The following is a 7,500-nucleotide window of genomic DNA, read 5'->3' on the forward strand; positions in this document are numbered from 1 at the left end:
GGCGGCATCGGCGCGATCTTGCACAACTTTCGTTCTCTTGATTAGGTTCTCTCTCGCTCGAGGCCAGTGTTTAAATATGTTCTAGTGGGTCTTTACCTTCGCCCATGTGTCACACACTTTACGCGTTCGATGGCTGCCATTGGGAGTGTGCGCACAGGTACGAAGGCCACTGGCCTACGGTCGCGCACGCTCAATATCGTAGTATAGACACACCTCTCTCGCGGGTCTAATTGGCGTGCGCGGCCCCCAAAAGGTAACATAGCAGTTTGTTCTGCTGATACCGTGTTTCTCTATCTCTCTAACCAACTCACACAACAACATATATGTATTGATCGGTAATGATCCTTCCGCAGGTTCACCTACGGAAACCTTGTTACGACTTTTACTTCCTCTAAATCATCAAGTTCGGTCAACTTCGGCCATGCCAGCTGCAGCTCACGAAGGAACCGCGGAAGGTGTGCCTCCAGAGACCTCACTAAATAATCCATCGGTAGTAGCGACGGGCGGTGTGTACAAAGGGCAGGGACGTAATCAGCGCTAGCTAATGACTAGCACTTACTAGAAATTCCAGGTTCATGGGGACCGTTGCAGTCCCCAATCCCAACTAAATGAGCATTTGGGTGATTTCCCGTTCCTCTCGGAATGGGGGCGCCAATTGGCGAGAACACGCTGCTGCTCACATTGTAGCACGCGTGCAGCCCAGAACATCTAAGGGCATCACGGACCTGTTATCGCTCATTCTCACCTTGCTAAACACAAGTTGTCCCGCTAAGCAGGGCAAACGTGGCCGACGACCGCCCGTGAAGGGGCCGCCGGCCTTGACGTCAGGTGCGCCCGGAGGTGCACTGCTGACAGCGTTCTAGTTAGCTTGTTTGAGTCGCGTTCGTTATCGGAATTAACCAGACAAATCATTCCACGAACTAAGAACGGCCATGCACCACTACCCTTAAATTTGAGAAAGAGCTCTCAATCTGTCTTACCTCGATAAGTTCGGACCTGGTAAATTTTCCCGTGTTGAGTCAAATTAAGCCGCAAGCTCCACTTCGTTTTTTTTTTTTTTTTTTTTTTTTAACAAATGCAGGTTTTATTGTTCATAAACATTATGTTCTAACAAACAATAGCATAAACCCACGCTCTTGACGCACGACGTCGCCCGCCAGGGATTTGTCATGCGTCATTACGAACCCTTTCGGATGTCTCTTCCCTATTTCTTTATTAAATTGAATCGTATCTTAACCGCATATTAAAGGCGTACGCTTGCTTAGTCCGCGTGACTCACTCATTCTTTCCCCTCTCGGAGATCTCAAGAAGTCAACCCGACATCTATCGATCTGACCATTCCGCCTCGCTGGCGGCAGCCTCCTCCGCGGGTGTCCATCGTCGGCCTGCAGCCAAAGCACGACGGCGCCTTTCGTTTTCGCGTCTGTTCCGCCGAGACCTTATCAGGTCCGCCTCCGTAGGCGCGGTCCGACGGCGGCGCGTCGTCGAGGGTCCCTCAGCCTGGACCCGAGCTCGCCATGCGCGCTGCATGAATAGACGCCGCTCATGGCGAATTCTAACCGTTTCAGGGGAAGGTGGTCCCCCTCTGCTACGCCTAGGTATGGGAGGAGGAGCTAGGCCCGCTCGCTCCGCCTCTACTGCCGTCCGCAGTATCTCGTCATCTCGGGCGGCCAGTGCTGCTGCGACGTCCGCAGCCAGTCGCACTCGCGCCCGATCCTCCGCTCTGCCGCGAAGCCGTCGGTTGCGGGCAGATCGCTGACGCGCTGCTCGCGACTCGTTCACGCGCCGCGTGATGTCTTCGATGATGACGTCGTCCATCTCCTCACCGAAGAGTGCGGCCACACTTTCGAGGACCACTTCCTCGTCCTCGGCGAAAGCCGCTTCCGTTCGACCATTGGTGAGCGCTTCCTCATCGCGCCACAGCTGTTGAAGCACTGTGGTGATGGTCTTTGCTGCTTTCTGAATGCGGTCCCACCACTCCGCACTCTCCAGCAGCTTCTCTGCGATGTTGTTAAGCTGGACCGACTCGGGTGTCCCCCAGCCCAGCAGCTCACGTCGGATCTCCTCAAACACGGGGCACTCGAACAAGACGTGGGCCACCGACTCGACCGACCCCACGCACCGTGGACACTCCGGAGACGAAGCGAAGCCGCAGACGTGCAGGTACTCCCGGAAGAATCCGTGTCCGGAGAGCACCTGCGAAAGGTGGAAGTCCACCTTCCCGTGCTTTCGTCCCGTCCACCGGTGCAGGTCGGGAATCATCCCGTGCGCCCACGTCAAGTAGCGGCTGGCCGATGGTGTTGCCGCCGCACGGTCCCAGGCGTCCTGCCATTGCAGCATCGTGGCTGCTCGCTCCGCCGCTCGTACCTCCTTCCTGTTGGCGCCAGGCTCGACCAGCAGCCTGCTATGGCACCTTGCGTCCTCGTTGACGACCAGCCAGTACGGCACCAAACCAGCCATCACCACTGACACCTCGTAGGATACCGAGCGGAACGAACTCGATACCCCACGTGCCAGTGGCTTCTGGACCTGGGCCAGTCGTCTTCGGCACCACTGCATATCTGTCGCCTTAGCCCAGATGGGCGAGGCGTACCGGATCACCGACTCAGCGACTCCTGCCAGCAACCGCCGCTTGGCCACCTGGGGGCCGCTGTGGTTCCTCATCACCGAGGTAACCACCGCCACCGCACGGAGGGCCTTGTCCGCGGCCGCTTCCACGTGCGGTTTCCACGAGAGTTTCTCGTGGAGTTGTACCCCCAGGTAGCGTATCGATCGCTTTGACGTGCAGACCACTTCGCCGACGCGCACAGGAATTTCCAAACGTCCTCGACGCAGACTCGATATCAGAACCACCTCGGTTTTGTGGGGGGCGAGACTAAGGTGACGTGCCTCGAGCCACCCCATCACCGCGTCGATCGCAGCCTCCGCGACCGTCGCCGACTCCTCGGGTGTGCAGCCCTCGGCCAGGATGGCGATGTCATCGGCAAAGCCGACGATGGTGGCCCCTTCAGGGAGCTGGATCCGCAGAACGCCGTCGTACATAACGTTCCACAGAGTCGGGCCAAGGATTGACCCCTGTGGAACGCCTGCCGTCACCCGACGTGACACCGGGCCGTCGTGGGTGTCGTACACCAGCTCCCTGTCGGTAAAGTAGTCGCGGAGAAGGAGTTGCAGCTGCGCTGGAACCTCCTTCTCACGCAGGGCCATCGCTATCGCCTGCCAGCTGGCGGTGTTAAAGGCGTTTCTGACGTCCAACGCCACAACCAGCAGACAGCGCTTATCCCGGTTGTTAGTCCGTCCGTAGGACATCGCGCGCTCGCCTGCTTCCACCACCAGCTGGATCGCCTGCAGGGTGCTCCGCTGCTTCCGGAAACCGAACTGGTTCTCGGCCAGCCGAGGTGCCTCCGGATCCTCCAGGTGCTCGTTGAGTCTGTCCAGCGTAGTCCTCTCGAAGACCTTCGCCGGATTGTCGATCAAGCAGATCGGGCGGCAGGACGAGGCTTCGCCCGGCGGCTTACCCGGCTTAGGCAACAGCACCAGCTTCTGCCTTTTCCATTCGCGTGGTATTTCGCCGGTGTCCAAGCAGCGCTGGTAGACACCAGCGAATGGCTCCGGATACTTCCGGATGGCAGCCGTTACCGCAGCGTTCGGTACTCCATCGAGGCCAGGCGCCTTCCGCGGATGCAGCTCGCTCGCTATCGCCTGGAGCTCCGCGCAGCTGATCGGACGGACCGGAGTGTCCCCTTCCGAAGGCGTGACGTCCGGCCACTCGACCGGGGGATGCTCCGGAAACAGCTCCTCGACGATCCGCTGCAACACCGCTGGATCGCGTTCACGCGCCGTCCAGCTGCCCCGAAACCGAAGAAGCACTTGCCGGAACCACTGTCCCGTCTCATCTGCAGCCAGGGCCTGCAGCCACTCATCGAACTGGCGCTGCTTGCTGGCCTTAATTGCCACCCTTAAGGCAGCACGCGCCTCCTGATGTTCCTCTGAAGCCAGTTCGGCGGACGTCTCGTCGAGGGCCAATAACTGTCGCTCCCGAGCCAACCGGCAGCGCTCGGTCAGCTCCTCGATATCCGGAGTCCACCAATATGTGTTGCAGTTCCTCCTCTGCTGCTGCGACTGCCCAATCCTCGCCATGGTAGCGTCGCAGGCCTCCGTAAGCACCATCCCCAGGCTTGCCGCATCGGTCACCCGATCGGCAAAACGGGTCGCCTCAAGTGCCAGCTCGAAAGTACGGGGGCAAAACTGGCGAGTTCGCCAGCGAGTACCCGCCTCCCGTACTTCGACACCTTCCTGCTGATGAATGCCCCGTCCGGGCCGCTGACCTGTACGATGCTGTTGCCCGACCGCAAACCGAATATAGCGGTGGTCGCTATAGGAGTAGCGGTCTAGCGTCCGCCAGGAGCTGATGTCCTCCGCTGCTCCATCCGATCGGCAGAGCGTTGGACTCGCGAAGGCGACGTCCACTCTGCTGGGCCGAGCCACACCGTTCCCCAGGAATGTCGGCTCCGTGCCGCGGTTGAGGACCTCCAATCCTAGGCTGGTAACCGTCTGAAGGAGCGCCTCACCCTTAAGGTTGGCCCGCTCGCTCCCCCAGGCCCCATGCCACGCGTTGAAGTCACCAGCTATCAGCACGCAAGGGTGGCCTCGCGCAAGTACCTCCAGCCGGTCCATCTGCTGCTCGAACTCCGGGAGGCCGATCGATGGCGGAATATAGCAGCAGATGACAACGATGCCCGCCACCTCGGCAGCTACGATGCCCGGATGCTGCACGCTCCTCACCCGCTGTATGGGAAACCGTTGGCCACTGGTGACGATCGCGGCCTTCAGTGCGTCGTCGGATGCCCAGTTCCCATTGTTGGCCGGCACAGCATAGAGCTCCGTGATGAGCATCACGTCTGCTCCCTCCTCCCTCATCCGCTGGAGCGCAAGATCCTGAGCGCTCCTGCTCTTACCGATATTTATCTGGAGCACTTCTATCATCATCGTGTGGCTGCAGCTTTGCACGAAGCTGCGGCAATCGAGTGCGGGCCGCCACACTTCAAACAGCGAGCCTCGCCAGTGCAGCTCGCTGCCTTGTGGCCTTCCGCGCCACACCGGATACACGCTTTGCTGCGGTCCTCTCCCGAGCACTGCCCGGCGAAGTGGCCGCGCTCCAAACATCGGAAGCACCGCTTCTCCTCCAGCGACGCTTTCGGGACCTCCCACACCCAACAGGAGGTGTGTCCTAGGAGCAGGCGCTTCCCAGCCAGATGCTCCGCATCCGACCGGGGCAGACGAACGCGAGCACGCTTCGTGCCGTCTCGCCGCTCCCACATGTCGAAGGTGGCCTCGGAATGCTCCTTGCCGAGAGCCGTCAACACCGCCCGACGCAGCTGGTCCTCGCTCGCCAAGGAGTCGATGTTTGTTATGAGCACCATCGACATCTCCGTACGCACGGACGCCGCACCCTTGTCTCCGATGGCTTGCCGGATACGCTGGCACAGCTCGGCGCTGTCGGCATCACGGCTCAGCGGCAGCCGCAAGGTGTCTTTCGGCGTTCGCTTGCCGACGCCGATCTTCTCCTGCATGCCGTCGAGATGCGAGCTCGTACGAATCGCCCTATACATGTCGAGGTAGCTGACGCCCTCCGCTGGCATCACCTCGATGGTGTCGGGCCGCTTCCGCGACTTCTTCACTGCAGCTGGCATCGTGCGTGGCTGCTGCTTACTCTGCTTTCGCAGCAACTGGCCCTGCAAACGCCACTGTTGTTGCTGGGGCTGCCCAGCCGAACGCTGTCCGCTCTGATGTTGCTGCGGACGTTGCTGCTGTTGCCACTGCGGCTGCTGCCGTTGCTGGAGCTGCGGCCACTGCTGCTGATGCTGCTGAGCCGGCTGCTGGCGTGCCGGCTTACGGCGCACCACCTCGGCCCAGGAGCCGCCTTCCTGGTCCGGAGACGGCACCACCGTAGCCGTCACCGCACCCTCTCGCTGTTGTGCCAGCTGCTGCTGCTGCTGCTGCTGCTGTTGCTGCTGCGATTGCGCAACAACCAGTTGCGTAAGAAGCCCAGAGACCATCTCCCGCTCCTTACGGTTCTCCTCTCGCAGATGGAGCACCTCCTGGCGATGGCACTCCTGCATCGCCGCGAGGTCTTTCCTATATTGCTCAGCCTGCTCCGTCAGCTGAACACGGAGGAGAGATAGCTCGTCCTCCAGACGCTCGATGAGCCTCTCCATCGTGGCTCCTTTAACAGCCGTGGCCGTGCCAACGCCACTCGTGCGAGCACCGCTCGTGGCTGCGGTCTGCCCTTCCGGCACTCTGCTGAGCATCACTACCGGTTTCGAGCCCACCGGTGCTCGGCTATCGGTCGATCCCGACCGTGATCGAAGGTTCCTACTGGTGGACATCATCGCCAGAAGGAAGGAAGATTCCGCGCTTTAAGCTGGTTTTACTCCCCCTCAAGGAGGGACGCCAGCAGCGGACTGCCACGAGGATCGACGGAGAGGTTTTTCCGCCCGGGCGAGGTGAGGGAAGATGGTAGAAGAACGGGAAGGTGCGCGATGGACTCGTCCCGCCGAGCCGCTTCTTCTGATACCCCACTTGCCGGGGTGGCGATGAAGTTTTCCTCGGAAAAATCGCGAAAAACCGCTTCCTGGGTGGTTTTTCCGCTCTAGGGGGGTGGGGGTGGGTGGTATGGTGGTGGGGTGGGGTTTTCCCGACTCCCCTCTTGAAAACTCGTCGTTTGATACCCCGCACGACGGTATCAGGGCGAAAATTTTCTTCTTCGGAAAAACGCTTTTCCGCCCGTATCTCTCTGGATGTTGCGAAAATCACTTTTCCGGCGATTGTTTTCGATGTGAAAATTCACCCCGCAACTTTCTTCCAAACACCCGGGAGCTCTACCTCCGCTCCTTGGCCGGGAAAATCGCGGAAAACCACTTTTCGCGGGGGTTTTCCGGGGCTGGGTGGCGGGTGGGTGGTGCTAGGGGGGGAAAACCGCGTTTCCCCCACTCCTCTTTCCGAGACGCGTCGTTAGACACCCCACACGATGGTATTGGGCCGAAAATGTCACACACACACAAATCTCACACACACGTAAAGAGCGGTGCAATTTCGTCCGGGAGTGCCCCTCCGGGAGCGCTAGCGCTCCAGCAGGGGGGTGATTCGTCCGGAAGTTTTTTTCCTCGCTCTTTTTCACACACACGCCGCCATTTTCGACGAGCACGTGGTTTTCTTTGTCCGCGAATAACTCCCTGAGTTTTTGACCGATTGACACGAAATTTTCAACACTTGTTCTTTACTGTAGAGCGCAACTTTTAAGACACCTTCCAGCCGAATCGATCTGCAATGTTCGGAGTTATACAGATGTGAAATTTCACCACAAAAACACCTGCCGTTCCGCGAACTCCATCAATTCGGCCAATGTTTCTTCACCAAAAGGTGTGGCCTGGTGAGGCCCACAAAGTGTCACTATCACTTTTTCGATAACTTCACTCTTTCGCACAATATATCACAAAA

The sequence above is a fragment of the Anopheles moucheti genome (genome assembly GCF_943734755.1).
Source record: "Anopheles moucheti chromosome X unlocalized genomic scaffold, idAnoMoucSN_F20_07 X_unloc_2, whole genome shotgun sequence".
NCBI lineage: Eukaryota > Metazoa > Arthropoda > Insecta > Diptera > Culicidae > Anopheles > Anopheles moucheti.